This window comes from Canis lupus, chromosome 32 (assembly GCF_011100685.1).
Source record: "Canis lupus familiaris isolate Mischka breed German Shepherd chromosome 32, alternate assembly UU_Cfam_GSD_1.0, whole genome shotgun sequence".
NCBI lineage: Eukaryota > Metazoa > Chordata > Mammalia > Carnivora > Canidae > Canis > Canis lupus.
Window position 1 is genome coordinate 7,024,812 of NC_049253.1, and position 17,037 is coordinate 7,041,848.

Below are 17,037 nucleotides of genomic sequence, written 5' to 3' on the forward strand. Positions count from 1 at the left end.
TTACACACACACACACACACACACACACACACACACACAGCATTTAACTTTGAAAAAAAAAGGATTGTGGTATTTCACTGAGGGAACAAGAACATTATTAAGTAGAGGTTATACTCCTAACTTAATATTGAAAAGAGAAACAGACTGGAGAATGATAATGTGGACAAAGAAGATTTACCCTTCAGCCTGTTCTAACACTATCAAATACTACAAAACCCCAGGTTTCCGAGATCATTGCTATTTTAAAAATTACTGCCTGGGTAAGCAGTTTGTGTGTCTTCAGAGGGAAAGAATGAGAGGCATGAAGGAGGAAGGGGACAAAAAGAACAACTAATTTTTTTTAACTTGCTACAATTCAAATATTAGTCTTTTACTACAAAGCTAGGCTTATCTTCCTCTTGTTTTAGATTTAAATAAACATCTAGATTTTTTTTAAAGATTTTACCTATTTATTCACGAAAGACAGAGAGAGGCAGAGACACAGGCAGAGGGAGAAGCGGGCTCCATGCAGGGAGCCCGACATGGGACTCGATCCTGGGACTCCAGGATCCCGCCCTAGGCTGAAAGTGGTGCCAAACCACTGAGCCACCGGGGCTGCCCCTAAACATCTAGATTTACACGCGTACTCCATTTCCTGAAAAATGACTAACGTATATACTCTATCAACTCCATATAGCTGACTTTTAAAACACTGACAATAAAAGCTTGTCCTCCTGAATGTTGATGAATCATTCAATGTACAAATAGTATTCAGTAATGCATTTCCAGAGATCCTAGGTGCTTCAAAAGTACTAAGCACATATTTCAGCTGGATTTTGCTTAGTGCTAAGCCGGATTCTCCATTATTTTAGCCACTTACAATAAATTCATGGTGATGTATACTAGAGCAACATTTGACTACTTTCAAAAATTGCTGTTTAATATTTCCCTTTATTTCAAAAAATCACTAATATTTCCCTTTATTTCAAAAAATCATTTTCCACTTCAAAGAACTCTATAGTCTTAGATAACACTGTTTTTAACAGTTGCTGTTTGGGATGCCTGGGTAGCTCAGTGATTGAGCAACTGCCTTTGGCTCAGGTCGTGATCCTGGGGTCCTGGGATTGAGTCCCGCATTGGGCTCCCTGCAAGGAACCTGCTTCTCCCTCTGCCTATGTCTCTACCTCTCTCCGTGTCTCTCATGAATAAATAAATAAAATCTTAAAAAAAAAAAAAAAAAGCAGTATCACAGTATTTGTGTTTCACACTAAGATCAATTGCATTTTATGTTATGGATTACAGCAATACAAAAAAGCCCCATTTTGTGATTTAATTACACCAGGAGGAGACAAAACAAGGGTGTATTTACATGGGTTTGATGAAAAGTTCCCCTCGGGTCCCTACTGAATTTCAGACAATTCAGATATTAAACAGATATTTTATAATTGAATTTTCTAAGTAGATGAAGGCGAGTAACTTAGGTAAATGTAACAGGAAGGAAAAGTAATTCTGTGAAGAACAGAACAACGTAATTAGATGTTGCATGTCTGTTGTATTAACTTTTTCTTTTGTCCTCTACCTCCCCTCTCTCTGCAACATCCTTTTCTTTTTTCTTTTCTTTTTTTTAACATCCTTTTCTTTTGATCCAAAGAGGAGAAAACTTAGAAGTATAGGGGGAAATAATGTGAGATGTCAGTCAGGTATCCAACATTAAAGGATCGTACAAAATAGTTTCACCATCTTAAATATCTCCATGCTTCAGCTATCACTCTTCCATCTCAGCACAGAAACCCTGACAAACACTGATCTTTCTATTATCTCTATACTGTTGCCTTTTCCAGAATGGCATATAGTTGAAATCAAATAGCATTAAGTCTTTTCAGTCTTGGTTCTTTCACTCAGCAATATGCATTTAAAATTCTTCCATGTTCATAGCAGCCATGTCCACAATAGCCAAACTGTGTAAGGAGCCTCAGTGTCCATCAACAGATGAATGGATGAAGAAGACGTGGTCTATATACACAATGGAATATTACTCATCCATAAGAAAGGACGAATACCCACCATTTGCTTCGATGTGGATGGAACTGGAGGGTATTATGCTGAGTGAAGTAAGTCAGTTGGAGAAGGACAATCATCGTATGGTTTAACTCATACGGGGAATATAAGAAATAGTGAAAGGGATTATAAGGGAAAGGAGGGGAATTGAGTGGGAAAAATTAGTGAGGGAGACAAACCATGAGAGACTCCTAACTCTGGGAAACGAACAAGGGGTAGTGGAAGGGGAGGTGGGTGGGGGGATGGGGTGACTTGGTGACGGGCACTGAGGAGGGCACTTGACAGGATGAGCACTGGGTGTTATACTATATGTTGGCAAATTGAACTACAATAAATAAATAAATAAAACTATATATAACTCCTCCATGTCTTTTTTGTCACTTGAGAGTTCATTTCTTTTTTCCTTTTTTTTTTTTTTTTTTTTATGATAGTCACACAGAGAGAGAAAGAGAGAGAGAGGCAGAGACACAGGCAGAGGGAGAAGCAGGCTCCATGCACCGGGAGCCCGACGTGGGATTCGATCCCGGGTCTCTAGGATTGCGCCCTGGGCCAAAGGCAGGCGCTAAACTGCTGCGCCACCCAGGGATCCCCGAGAGTTCATTTCTTTTGATCACTGAATAGTGTTCCATTACATAGATCAACACAGTTCACTTATCCATTCACATATTAAGGGACATCTTGATTGTTTCAGGTTTTGCATAATTATGATTAAAGCTGCTGTAAACGTGCAGTTTTTGTGTGGACAGAAGTTTTCATCTCACTTGGGTGAATACCCAGGAACATGACTGCTGGATTGCATGGTAAAACTATGTTTAGCTTTGCTAAGAAACTGTCAAACTGACTTCCCAAGTGACTGTGCCACTGGCATTCCCACAGTAATAAATAAGGGTCCTTATTACTCCACACCTTTACCAGTATTTGATAGTATCAGGGATTTTTTTTTTTTTTTGGATTTCAATAATTCCAATAGGTGTACAATGGTGTCTCGTTATTTTAACTTGCAATTCCTTAAATTTACTGTGTCCAGCATATTTTAACATGTGTATTTGCCATCTTTCTATTTCTTTCCCCCAATATTTTTATACATTCCTTTTCTTGTCTTTTTGTATTAACTAAGCTTCCCCTGTGAGGTAGAATAAGAAAAGTGAGAGAGAACATTCTTGTCTCTTCTCAGTCTCAGGGGAAAGCATTTAATTTCTCACCATTTAATATAATGCTAGCTGTAGGTTTTTTGTATATGTTCTTTTTTTTTTTGTATATGTTCATTATCAAGCTGAGTAAGTTTCCTCTATTGTTAGTTTGATATATATATATATATATATATATATATATAAACTTGATATTGGGAGTGCCTGGCTGCCTTAGTAAGTGGAGCATGTGACTCTTGATCTTGAGGTTGTGAGTTTGAGCCCAACGTTGGGAGTAGAACTTACTTAAAAACAAAACAAAACAAAACAAAACTTGATATTGCATTTTGTCAAATGTTTTTTCTACATGTGATTTTTCTTCTTTACCTTGTTGATCTAATTGATTTTTTTAATGTTGAACCTAACATGTCTATCTAGAATAAATGCCAGTCATGATGTATAAATCTTTCTTATACATTCTCTTTGCTAGTATTTTATTGAGAAGTTTCACATCTATTTTCATGACAGATATTGGTCTATAGTTTGGCTTTTTTGTTATGTCTTTATCTCATTCCCTTGTTTTGTCATCAAGGGAATGAATACTTGTCATCATAGCATGCCATCTGACACAATTTGGTACAAAGAGCATAGTCAGGTAATCAATCACATCATATAGATAATTCTAGCACAGCACAGAGAATGAGTGTCTCACTTTAAGCTAATCCAATGAGATAAAAGGAAAAGGAAAAGTGCACTGGGCGATTTTTTAAAAAGAATTAACAGACAACCTTAGCCAGAAGAGAAATTAAAGGAGTGGTAATAATTTGTCATACAGAGGACCAAATAAAATAGCCTAAGATGGCCTTAAAAGCAATTAATACTGGTTTGGTCTAAGGTTGACTGGTAGGCTGGGTGTTCCAGAAATCTATTTGAATGGTACTGTGAAAAAATCCAATTGTCTTTCCTTAGTAGCTGTTCTCCTTTCTTGCTTTGATAAAATCACCATAATAATAATTGGACACATGCATAGTAGAAGGCTATATTTTCCAGCCTCATCAGAAGCCAAGTGTGATGACATAACTCTGTGATGACCAATAGGATTTTTTAAAAAGTTGCTTGCAACTTTTGAAATTGTCCTTAAAGACAAAGCATGACTACCCCTCCCTTTCTGCACTCTGCTGGACATAATGGTTAGATCTTGAGCCATCAGTTCAGGCTATGAGGTAGAAACCTCATGGTGAGAATGGCAGAGCAAAAGATAGGTGAACCCTGGATTCCTGACCCAGTCAAGTGCGTACCATACCAGCCCCAGGTTATTCACGTCTCGATTTATTTGATGAGAGAGAAATGAACTTCCAACTCATTTAAGCCACTGTTGCTGTGGATCTTCACCGGTTCTAATGGCAAATCAATTATTTAATCAATTAATCCTAATTAATAAAGAGACCAGGGAGCCTTTTGGTAAAGAACTCATCCAAATGGAAAGAGGATCAAATCACAGGAGATTCATGTAGTAACAAGGTCTTCTTCATAAAACAGGAAGAGCTGGCTGCTGTCACAGACATTTAACTCCTTATCAGCTCCCAAGTCTTCCTCATATTTGAACCTTATTCAAAGAATTAGGATGGATTTTGTAAGGCACTGGGACACAAGCAACATTACACCCTTCAACATAACACAATGGGGAATGAGCTCCAATCAGATAACATGTATCTTTGGCACCTGAGTGCTGGTGACTCAGTGGAGCCTGGTGATAGAGCAGTAGGCAGTGGAAGAAAAGGGACAATGTGTTCAGGCACTCTATGGCAGCTGATAAGATAGTTCACATGACTTGTTCATGAGCACACGTTAGACCCCATCTGGAGAGGCCCCCTCCTAAAAAGAAATACAAGAGTAGTGAATGGAACAAGAAGAGCTGGCTTTTCAGGAGATTGAGATGCTGATATGCATAAAAGAAGACATGTGACTATTAAACTAACTTTATTTGGATTCATGGCTGAAGAGACCTAAGAAATTTGGACATCTGGATATGGTCTCCATCTGCCATTGCCTGAATTACACTTACCTAATACAAACCCACATGTACAAAAACCATAGAAGAACATAAATGTAAGCATACACAGACAATGAGAGGTACAGTAGAAATGTATTTAGATGAGATACTAGGCAAAAATAAATATTCCAGAGTTCCTGCCCTCAGCCAGAAATCAGAAGGAGAAAGGTATGTAGTGATGGTGGCCTGGAGGAGGTGAGTAGAAAAGTCTGAGAAAAAACCTAAGTGGGCTACAGATACTCATGCCTAACTCATAACTGGCCCTGACCAATCCAAGTATTTGAAGTTCTCTTTTTCCTATGCTGGAGGATTTAATTTTCTATAGACTAATTATTATTACACTTACAACCAGAAAAACACAATATCTGCTTCGCTTATTTTAACTTAGACCCTTTCCCTGGTTTCCCTCATTTTATTTATGATTCCTCTTTTCTACTGCTGTGGACAATAGAATAATAGAAATACTATCAAGAAAGGACATGCTAAAAAATAATCATTTAAAATCTGAATACTGAATACTGCTTGTCTTCCTGCCTGATACTAATCACAAGCAAACTTCCTGGTTACGTACGTTCATCATTAAAATCACTTCAAATTAACAATGCCATTGTTATGTAGATCATTGATGTTTACATATACAGGCACAATTTCAGAGTTCTTGGAGTATTTAACCAAAATTAAAAGCTGTAAGAAAAAAACAAAAAACAGGTAATATAATAAAGATAGATAGATTAGATAGATAGATAGATAGATAGATAGATAGATGATAGATAGATAGATTTTATTTATTTGAGAGATAGAATGAGTGAGAGAGAGAGCACAAGCTGGGGTGGAAGCAGAGAGAGAGGAAGAAGCAGATTCCCCACTGAGCAGGGAGACTGTGGGATCATGACCTGAGCTGAAGGCATGACCGAGCCACCCAGGCACCTCTAATAAATATATATATTGAGGAAGTATCAGCAGGGTAGAGAAAAGATAGCCAGAGAGAATTAAGTGTCTTCTCTTAGAAAATGAAAAGCAGGGACACCTGGGTGGCTCAGCGGTTGAGCATCTGCCTTTGGCCCAGGGCCTGATCCTGGAGACCTGGGATTGAGTCCCACATCAGGCTCCCTGCATGGAACCTGCTTCTCCTCTGTCTGCCTGTATCTCTGCCTCTCTCTCTGTGTCTCTCATGAGTAAATAAATTAAAAAAAAAAAAAAAAAGAAAGAAAATGAAAAGCAGTGTAATTCTTCCTCTATCAAAAAGTTGTGAGCAACAATTGCATTAAAGTATCAGCTAGCATCAGAACACTTTTTCCATACGAGAGAATCCTGAGATTAGAGGAAAATAGTTCCCACCTCCCATCATGGATGTTCCATTTCGCCAGCCCTGCCCATTAGTGCATAGGATCTTAGCTAACGTGTGATGACTCTTTGCTAAAATCTCGCCTCTTTGAATCTCGCAGCAGTGCTATTCTTCAAAGACACCACTGGAGGCCAGTCATGCTACAGTTTATACTCCAGCCACACCCCGAATTTAAAAATGAATATATCTAACCTATAGTTAGAAATCAGTGCTTTGTGACTAAACACAAATAAATGCAGACAAATCTCACTTTAATGTTAAAATTCAACTCAGTAGTAAAATTTTTGCTGGAGAAAAAATGGAATCTGGTTCTGATATCTCAAATACCACCATCCATCCAAAGATCACTAAATATGTTGATTCTCTCAATGTGGTGATGGCTTTTTGGCTTATATATATGTCAAAACATCCAACTGTACCCTACACTAAATATACACACTAAATATCTATATCAATCATATCTGTAAAAGCTGCTGAGAAAAGGAAGATAACTGAGATCCACTGCAGCTTTAACTTTATATTATATACAAGAGCAATACAGTGCTCTCCATGGCAATAAATTCTTTCTGGTCCTCTTGGTGCTGAAGTAATTGTTTTGAATACATAATCAAAGGTTTCCAGTTAAATGTTCAAACTTGTAAACTTTACATAAATGAGATTCCTTCAAGACCGTATCTTTTCTAATGACTTTAAGTCATTGCCTCAAAGATAGGTTGATAAGTCTTTACTTATTTACTAATCTAATGATTAAGCAAAATAGCATGCCTCCACTTTGTTAGAAACTATTCTTTTTAAATCACAGAGGAATTCAATAGGATATGACTTGCAGATATATTAGAATAAGCAGAGAAAATGACTTTGATTTGCAATTACTTCAATTCCAATTTAATTTAAATATTTATTTAATGTGGGGCACCTGGGTGGCTCAGTCAGTCAGGTGTCTGCCTTTGGCTTAAGTCATGATTTCTGAGTCCTGGGTTTGAGCCCAGCATCCAGCTTCCCACTCAGTGAGGAGTCTGCTTCCCCCTCCCCCTCCTCTCTGCACCCTGCCCCCTGCCCCCTCTCATGTGCACTCTCTGTCTCAAATAAATAAATTAAATCTTTAAGACACATACACACACACACACACACACACACACACACGTTTATTTAGTATGTTGGCCATATGTTCACCAGGAAAATTTATCATCATTAATTGAAAAGAGAAACAAAAACAACCAACTAAGGAAGCTCAAGAAGTTCTATTCATTTGTGAAAGTTTCTTTATACACTCGGGTCCAACATAAACACTGGCTGAATTAATTATGAATTTGAGACAGATTTTCATCAAAGAAGAATCACAGTGAATTCCAAACACTTAAGTTCTTGGTTATCATAGAGTTGACATTTTTGCTACAAGCTCTATTACTAAAAAAAGGAAGCAACAAATTTCAGTGAATTTTCAAATGAAGAACAATTAGGGTGAAGTCACTGTCTTTCAATCAGTGAAGATTTGTTGCATGCCTGCGATAATTCAGCCAGTGTGCTCACATAGTGCCTGGACAATAAGGTGATAGAAGAGAGGACAGAAGACTTTTATCTGAAGCTTCAATGAATGTGTCAATACTATTACATAATGAGCAGAATTTCAAAATAGCAAATTATTTCTTGTACAAATAATGAGTTTGGGACTAAATATAGAGAATTAAAGCATATATTTGTGGCCGAAATGGTAATTTAATAACCTGAAAGATTTTCTAAAGCTTCTAAAAGTACCCAACCTAGTGCCACAAAACAGCAGCCCTCTGAACACCTTATCACAAATTCTTATAGATTAAGATAACATATGCATAATAATTGGGTTTTGACAATTCTACAAAATCCGTTACCCAGGCCTTTGGGAAATCCATTGGAGATTGGATGCATGTCTGACAGAGATAAGCCAAGAGACGGTAGAAGAGAATGATTAAGACCAGACATGGTGAAACACCTGGGTGGCTCAGCAATTGAGCGTCCACCTTGGGCTTAGATCATGATCCTGCAGTCCTGGGATCGAGTCCCACATTGGTCTCCCCACAAGGGAGCCTGCTTCTCTCTCTGCCTATGTCTCTGCTTCTCTGTGTCTCTCATGAATAAATAAATAAAATCTTTAAAAATATATATACACATATCTTTAAAAAAAATAAGAGCAGACATGGAAATAAAACTGCCAGAAACAGTTTGTCTAGATTCTCTGTGAATCTAGACAAAGTTTTATTTCCTCCCTATGCTGCAATTTCCTCATCTATGAAGCTGGGCTGTCTAATAGGGATAAATTAGTTAATTAATGTGGAATTCTTAAAATATTGGCACATAATAAGCACTCAATAATGTTAGCTACTATTATTTAAAGCTAATTTGGACAATTTTCAAAATTATCCATGTTCATCTATTTCATCTCTTTGTTTCAGAAAGTTGAACTACCATCATTTGATAATTTTTCTTCCTAATCAATCTTAAAGTTGCCAGCTGGTGTGAAAATCATAACTTCACTCTGAGAAAAAGTTAACAATGACAAACACAATAAAATTCACAACCTTTAAAATATATATATATAGATAAAGTGTCACAACTTATAAAGACCATACCAACCCAAAATTCGATCAAAGAATTGGACTACTCTTCAGTTTGCCTTAATTTCTGAATTTGGAATTCAAGGCAGTTTGGAGTTATAATTCTTCTTCTCCATTCTTTGAAGTAGTTTTACAGGAATATTTTTTATTTAAACTCAATTAACATATAACATATTACTGGTTTCAGAGGTAGATGTCAGTAATTCATCAGTCTTATATAACATCCACTGCTCATTACATCATGTGCCCTCCTTAATGCCCATCAACCAGTTACAGAAATATTGGGAGAAGTCAAAATTTCAGGCTGTCTTGGACTGGATATCAATATAATGCTCCTAAAGATGCCTGATAAGCAGCATTTTAAGAGCAGCAGGTGCAATCTGTGCTAAAGTATTACTGCCCAAATCGGCTTTTATGGTATGGTTCGTAGACAGACTGAATCTGTATCACTTATTCAGAGCTTGATCAGGAGGCAGATACATGAACTCTTATGTTCATCTCTTCACTTTGCACCCTGACACCAGAGAGTCTCCTCTTTGTCACTAATGTACCATTGATATGCCCAGCAGCAGCCCCCAAATTCTTTAGTTATTAAACATCAGGGAGTTTGGCTCTGTTCAGCCATAATTCTGTCACCATTTCAAACTCAATGCCTCACACAGGCAAGCAGCTTATGTGAGTATGGGAAGTAGGGTCATGGTGACCAGCTTATAAATCCTTTTTGACACATCAATACATTTTTTCAATTTGACCACAGTTGAGACACAGTTTAACATTAATTCAAGGCATAAAATATAGTGATTCAACAACTGTATACATTATGCTATGCTCACAATTGTGCTATGCTCACCACCATTTGTCACCATGCAATGCTATTGCAATACCATTCACTATATTCCCTATGCTGTACCTTTTATTCTCATGACTTCTTCATTCCCTAATTGGAAACCTGCATCTCTGAAGGTTGTTAATTTTTAAGAACTTCTTCCTAAATAAAGTCCCAACATCTCACTCAGCCCTCCCTTAGAAAAGAAATCCCATATCTTTTTTGTAGCACCATTGCGGTTTCTCATTTTAGAACTCATTTTTGCACACTGCAACAATATTTTGAGATGCCAAAAGGAATTAGATTTTAGAAGGAGGAATTGGGATTGAGTTATCTGGCATTTCTGCATTAGTCAGGATGATCCCATGTCCATAATATGATTCCACAGACTTCTTGGTGTGGGAGTATCTGGGTCTAATACTATTAACTACCCAAAAGATGGCAAGACTTTGACTTCACACAACTTTTACTCATTGCTTTATTCTACACACACAAGCAACAAAACATTTAATTTTTAAAAATCACATTTTATTACATTTCAAAAAACCAATAATGCTTCCGAGTCTTGAGGAAAATTTCTATGCCCTATGAACAAGATTTTGTTTCAAATCTCTCTTTCATTTATTTTTAATCTATTAAAAATGCCTTTCAACTATAAATCCCAGCATCTTCTATAAATCTTAAATAACACCTTAGCTTACAGAGGGTTCTATTTATAGGCTTTCAAGGTACCTTCACACTCATTTTCTTCTTTCAAATAGCTCCTTCACAGTGATAAAGTAGGACAAAATTAGAAGACACATTTAAGAATCTAAATCTGCATTCTAACATTTTTAAGTGCTTTGGTAATAGTGCAACATAATACGTCTTAAAAAGCAAAATCGGAAAAGAATAGTGGCTGATTAAGTTGGTCATAGAATATTTGCAATTCCTCCCACAAGAGATAAAATCTATTTTCCACCTGTTGAACCTGGGATGGCCTTATGACTAAAAGAACGTGGTGAAGTGGCACCGTGGGACTTCTAGAGCCTAGTCCTTAAGACATCCTACAACTTCCATTTTCACCTTCTTGGAATGCTGTCCTGAGACTACACTATAAGAAAGCTAATGGAGTCTAGTGGAGCATGAGAGAATTTAAATTATTGTTGTTTTAAGCATTAAGTGTTGGGGTAGTTCATTACGCTGTGATAATTAACTATGAGAACTATAGCTGAGAAAGATCAAATGATGCATTTAAGCAGAACTGATAGGTGACACCATACACAGGAGAGCCAGAAAAGCCTGTATTCCAATTCGGGATACAGTCATCCAACTTCTCTGGGCCTCAGTTTACACATTTGTATAGTATGGTGCTAATTATGTCTGTGTAACAATTGTAGCGGGTCAATGAACTACGGTGTTCCACTAGCAGAGGTAAAGGCCCATATGCAGATAAATGTTAGTTTCCTTTCCAGCTCAGGTCATTTGACTTCTGTTTCAGTGTCTTTTGGAGACATACAATGTTCTTCTTTTCTAAATACCATTTTGTAAAAGATTAATATTCCGAGGTTTTTGAGCTTTGTTACATGAAGTCCATTAAAATAAGACTATGATCATGCTTTTAGAACTGTGAGGCCAATTGTTCATGATGGTGTGCTCTTAAATCCTCACCTTACACAGGTAAACACTTCCACTTTAAAATTATGTTTGAAAATGAAGGATGGTGCTTGCTTTGGCAGCACATATACTAAAATTGGAACAAACAGAGAAGATTAGCATGGCCCCTGCACAAGGATGACGTGTAAATTCATGAAGCGTTCTGTATTTTTTATATGTTGGCATATCGAACTTCAATAAAAACAAATTAAAAATAAAAAAATTTTAAAAAAGAAAATGAAGCATGATGCTAATGCTAATACTAATGGCATATAGAACTTCAATAAAAACAAATTAAAAATAAAAAAAATTTTTAAAAAGAAAATGAAGCATGATGCTAATGCTAACACTAATGAAGGCCCTCTCACATAGCCAGAAAGGCGCCTGTGAAAACTCCCAGTGACTCAATTGTGCCTCTCAGGGAGATGCCTCCTCCTCTGGAGAACTCCAGAGTCCCTGAGCCCTACACAGCCTGCAGTTCCCAAAACATTACTAGTTCGCCACAGTACTTATTATAATGAAGAGCATCAAGAGATAGCTGACACTGGAATTTATACATACCCAGTAAAAAAACATTCATGGTTTCTGATTTCTTATAGACAGCATATGATGCTATTCGGGGAATTCTAGAAGCACTTCAATCTTCAAAAAGAGGACCAATGAGGTTTTGCAGATGCCACCAACAATGCTGCCACCCAGCCAAGGTCAATCCACCCTGTTCTTGAACATTGCAGTCAAGGACAAGCCCTTAGGTTGCATCACCTTCACACTATTTGCAAAGTTCCAAAGACTGCAGAAACCTTTTGCATTCCGAACACTGGGATTTGGTTATAAAGGTTCCACGTTTCACGGAATTATTTGGGAATTTATGTGTCAAGGTGGTGATTTCACACACCATAATGGCACTAGTAGCAAGTCTATCCATGGGGAGAAATTTGCTGATGAGAACTTTATCCCAAAACATATAGGTCCTGGCATCTTGCCCACAGCAAATACTAAACCCAATACAAATGATTCCCAGTTTTTCACCTGCACTGCTAAGACTGTGTGGTTGATGGCAAGCATAAGGTCTTTGGCAAAGTGAAAGAGGATGTGAAGATTGTAGAAACCATGGAGCATTTTGGGTTCAAGAAAGTCAAGAACAGCAAGAAGTTCATCATTGCTCACTGTGGACAACTCAAATAAATTTGACTTGTGCTTTATCTTAATGACCAGACCAGACTTTCTATCTTTCCCTTTCTCTCCTACAGTCATGCAGCACTCCTAATAAACTGTTTCAGAAGATACGAATTTATCTCTCTTAAAAGAAAATTAGATAAAGGTTTTTGTTTTCACATACAAAGTCAAAATTTGCAAACATGGATGACATCTAGGTAGGCAATCTATATTGCCCTGGGAATAATGAAAAAAAAAAAACAACCCACAGAAATGTAAGTGCTACAGAAATCTATGAAAGATGAGGGCTGATACAATGAGACTAGGCATAAATAATCAACCAACATACATAATATTTATATACTTATGGGAAAAAATACATATAATAAGTGCCTCACAGTGGGTGTATGGACATATTTCATTTAGGATAACTAGAGTCAGAACAGGGACAGAGTTAAAGAAAAGGATAAACTTTACAAATCAAGAAATATATGTAGGTCACAATAAGTGAGGAAGTACATAATAAGTTCAAGTTCATTATGAATCTAACCATATTTATTTCATGCTGACTTTAGCACCTAGTATTTTTTATTACTTTTGTTTCCCAGTGTTAATGACTTTCTTTTTTTTTTTAATTTTTTATTTATTTATGATAATCACAGAGAGAGAGAGAGAGAGAGGCAGAGACACAGGCAGAGGGAGAAGCAGACTCCATGCACTGGGAGCCCGACGTGGGATTCGATCCCGGGTCTCCAGGATCGCGCCCTGGGCCAAAGGCAGGCGCCAAACCGCTGCGCCACCCAGGGATCCCTGTTAATGACTTTCTACTGAGCTGTCCTTTAAATATTTTTTTCTGAAGCCCAGATGTGGATATAATATTTTAGACTTATTTTACATTTTAAAAAGCAATACATGTCCACTTGAACTCTTACTCATCCTTCCAGAATCAATTCAAATATGACCTCCTCCAGAACACCTTCTACACCACCCATTCTCCATCCTCCCCAAGGCTGTTAACCTCTCTTATAAGGCTTATAAGGGCTCCCTTCTTTCTTCACCTTTATTAGACTATAAGAATTCTCAGCTTCCTCTCGGTCTGTATCTCATGAGACTGTGATCTTGAGTAAAGGGGCCTTGTCTTTTATCTCTGTACTGAACAATCTAGGCAATAAAAACTCAATAAAGAGGCAATGAATAAAGGATGAAAAGTCAATTGTACGAAATAAAAGCAGTTCTTGAAAATAGTAGAAATAGATCTGGGTTTGTTTAGAAATATATACATTGAAGCTACAGTTTTGATGACTTTCGCCTTGTGGATTAAAAGAAAAAATGCATAATATCTGTCCACTCTTGGAATTCTATCCTATAAATATTTAAAAGCCAATACACAAAATATGCCTGCACCAGCAAAATGAAAAAACCAGCAATGCTGATCTGTCATTTCAGTCACCTTGGTGATGCTCACATTATCTGCATCTGTGGTATGTGTATAGATTGTACAAACTGAAAAATCTACAATAATGGTCCTTCCCAGTGTCTGGATAGGTATCACTATGGGTCACGAAAACAGCATCATAATGGTTACAGTTCTCACTCATCTAACCTTTATAATCCAAAGGCTTTTGAGATAGCCATTTAAACTCTATGAGTATCTTAAACAAACAAAAACTCCAACTCTATTATATTCCTTGTCCAAAAGGAGAGCTAAAAATACCTATTCTAACTTTCTCAAAGGGTCATCGAGGGGCCCAAGTGGCATAAAGACCTAGAAATACTTTGCAAAGTATATGAGGACATAGTTATTCTTAATCACAGTAATTTATTTTAGCATCATAGAATATTTATATAATCATTATAACACAAAAGGATGTGTTGTATATATCTTCTAAATAAAACTATCATTCTGCTTAGCAATTTTATTTAAGCTACTGCAGAAAGAGGGATTTTTATCTCTTCACTTAAAAATAATCACCAGAAGTAAAAAAGGGGAACAACTGTTCTGAATTTCTGAAATCTAAGAATATCTCCTTAATCATCTAAATGGGATTCTATTTCATGACATAGCAACCCCTCTAGTTCTAAAACCCTGCTAGTCCTAAACTTACTCAATTACAAATTAATAGTATTTAGTTTCTGGGTTTTTTTTTTTTTTAGATTTATTTATATGAGAGATAGAGAGAGAGAGTGAGTTGGAGAGGGAGCAGAGGGAGAGGGAGAGAGAATCCTCAAGCCGACTCCCCGCAGAGCACAGAGACCAATTCAGGCTGAACCCTGAGATCATGACCTGAGATCGTGACCTGAGCTGAAATCAAGAATCAGAGGTGGGCAGTCCCTGGTGGCGCAGCGGTTTAAGGCTGCCTGCAGCCCAGGGTGTGATCCTGGAGACCCTGGATCGATTCCTAAGTCAGGCTCTCTGCATAGAGCCTTTTTCTCCCTCTGCCTGTGTCTCTGCCTCCCTCTCTCTCTCTCTCTCTGTGTGTGTCTCTATGAATATATAAATAAAATCTTAAAAAAAAAAAGAGGCAGAGGCTTAACTGACTGAGCTACCCAGATGCCCCCTAGTTTCCATTTTTAAAAATAGCCTTGTTTTCAATACCATACTCTAACAACAGTTTTCATTGTTGTTTGAAAATGGCAATCACATTCACTCTCTTAGTAGAGAAGTGAATCACCAAAAACTAATGCTGCCTTTTCATGAAAAAGTGTTGTTTTTGGAAAATGGTCACCCCCCTGAAGACCTCATTTTCTCACACCTTTTTCACTTGGTTAGACCACAAGATAGCTTATGGAACCTAAGCGGAAGATTATATATATATATATACCCCCTCCCAGGGTTGCACAATCCTCCTTTAGACCCCCTGCACCATCCTCCACATTCTCACCTCCTCATTTGGCAGGTGGATGACAACCCCGAGGGAGATCTCAGAAGCCCAATGTGAGAAGAAGCAAAGTCTCTACCAACCGGAGTCTAAGCATATCTGCCATAGCTCTCATATCAGTTAAACTTAGCATAAAATTTCAATATCCTTTGAAGATACAGTCTTAAGAAGGAAAAAAAAAACCTTAAATGAATGGACTCAAAATACCAGATATACAAAATCAAATATTTCCAATTTGCTATTAGCTAGTTTCTTTAATGAGACTAAGATTTCTGGCTGCCTGTTGTCTAGATTTCTTGTTACCCAAGCAACACTAGCACTATCAATGAACATATCTATGTTGCTGTTTTGACCTTCAATGCCTACAAGATTTTGCTTGGCTTAGAGAGTTTTATAGATTACACAGTGGGAGGAATAAATAGTAATCCTGCTTTTCCACTCCTTATAGCCATGGACCCTGTTTAGGAATGGAGTTGAAAACCAGATGCAAGTAACTTGTGCTATCTAACTGCAAGAGGAATTGAGAAATTACAGAGACATGCATCGTGCTCTCAAGAAGGGGCTGAGGGCATGCATCTGAGAGCTGCCCGGACACATTCCTACCTTCCCGTGTGACTCCCAGACAAATTCTATAGTTTTAAGCAAGACCACTTTTATAAAGCTGGCTCAACATTTATGGCAGAACTTATATGATATTTTATTTCAAGAAACATAACAATGAGCACTAAATATATAAAATGTAAAGAGAGAACAGGGAATAAAATACTGAGGCATTCTGCACATAATATTCATAAGATGCAAAGTATTTTAAGTCAGAACATTTAAACCATATTTTCTCTCCTTGCTTATATAATATTCACAACTGAAACAATTATCCACAACAGAGGAATAGTCTCATGTATGTTTCAAATACTGAAGGTGAATTGGTTTTATAATCAGTCCAATGGATAAAGTGGAAGAGGAAATTGTGCATTAAAGCTAAATATCTGGGCAGCCCGAGTGGCTCAGCAGTTTAGCGCTGCCTTCAGCCCAGGGCCTGATCCTGAAGACCTGGGATCGGGTCCCATGCCGGGCTCCCTGCAGGGAGCCTGCTTCTCCCTCTGCCTCTCTCTCTCATTCTCTGTGTGTGTCTCATGAGTAAATAAATAAAATCTTTAAAAAAAAAAAAGGCTAAACATCTTTCATTAAGTTTTAATAATGATGGGCATTTCATCATTAATAGTGATATTAAATTAATTATTAACTAAATTAATAATACGTATAACTTCTTAAAAATCTAAAAATAAATGTAATCTTAATGAAATAAGAAGTAATGCATCCTAGTAGCAAATAAAGCTGAATTATTGTAGATATTTGCTGCATATTTAGATGCAAATTATAAATCATGCA

General features: G+C 37.2%; 1 protein-coding gene and 1 non-coding gene across 13 annotated transcripts in view; one reads left to right on the forward strand and one right to left on the reverse strand.

The window, feature by feature from the left end:
* Positions 1-17,037, reverse strand: part of ANK2 (ankyrin 2) — a 330,735-nt gene that overhangs the window by 278,586 nt on the left and 35,112 nt on the right. The gene's annotated exons all lie outside the window — the stretch shown is intronic.
* On the forward strand, positions 11,682-11,787 carry LOC119867249. Its single transcript, XR_005382983.1, has one exon. It is a non-coding gene; the product is annotated as a U6 spliceosomal RNA (small nuclear RNA).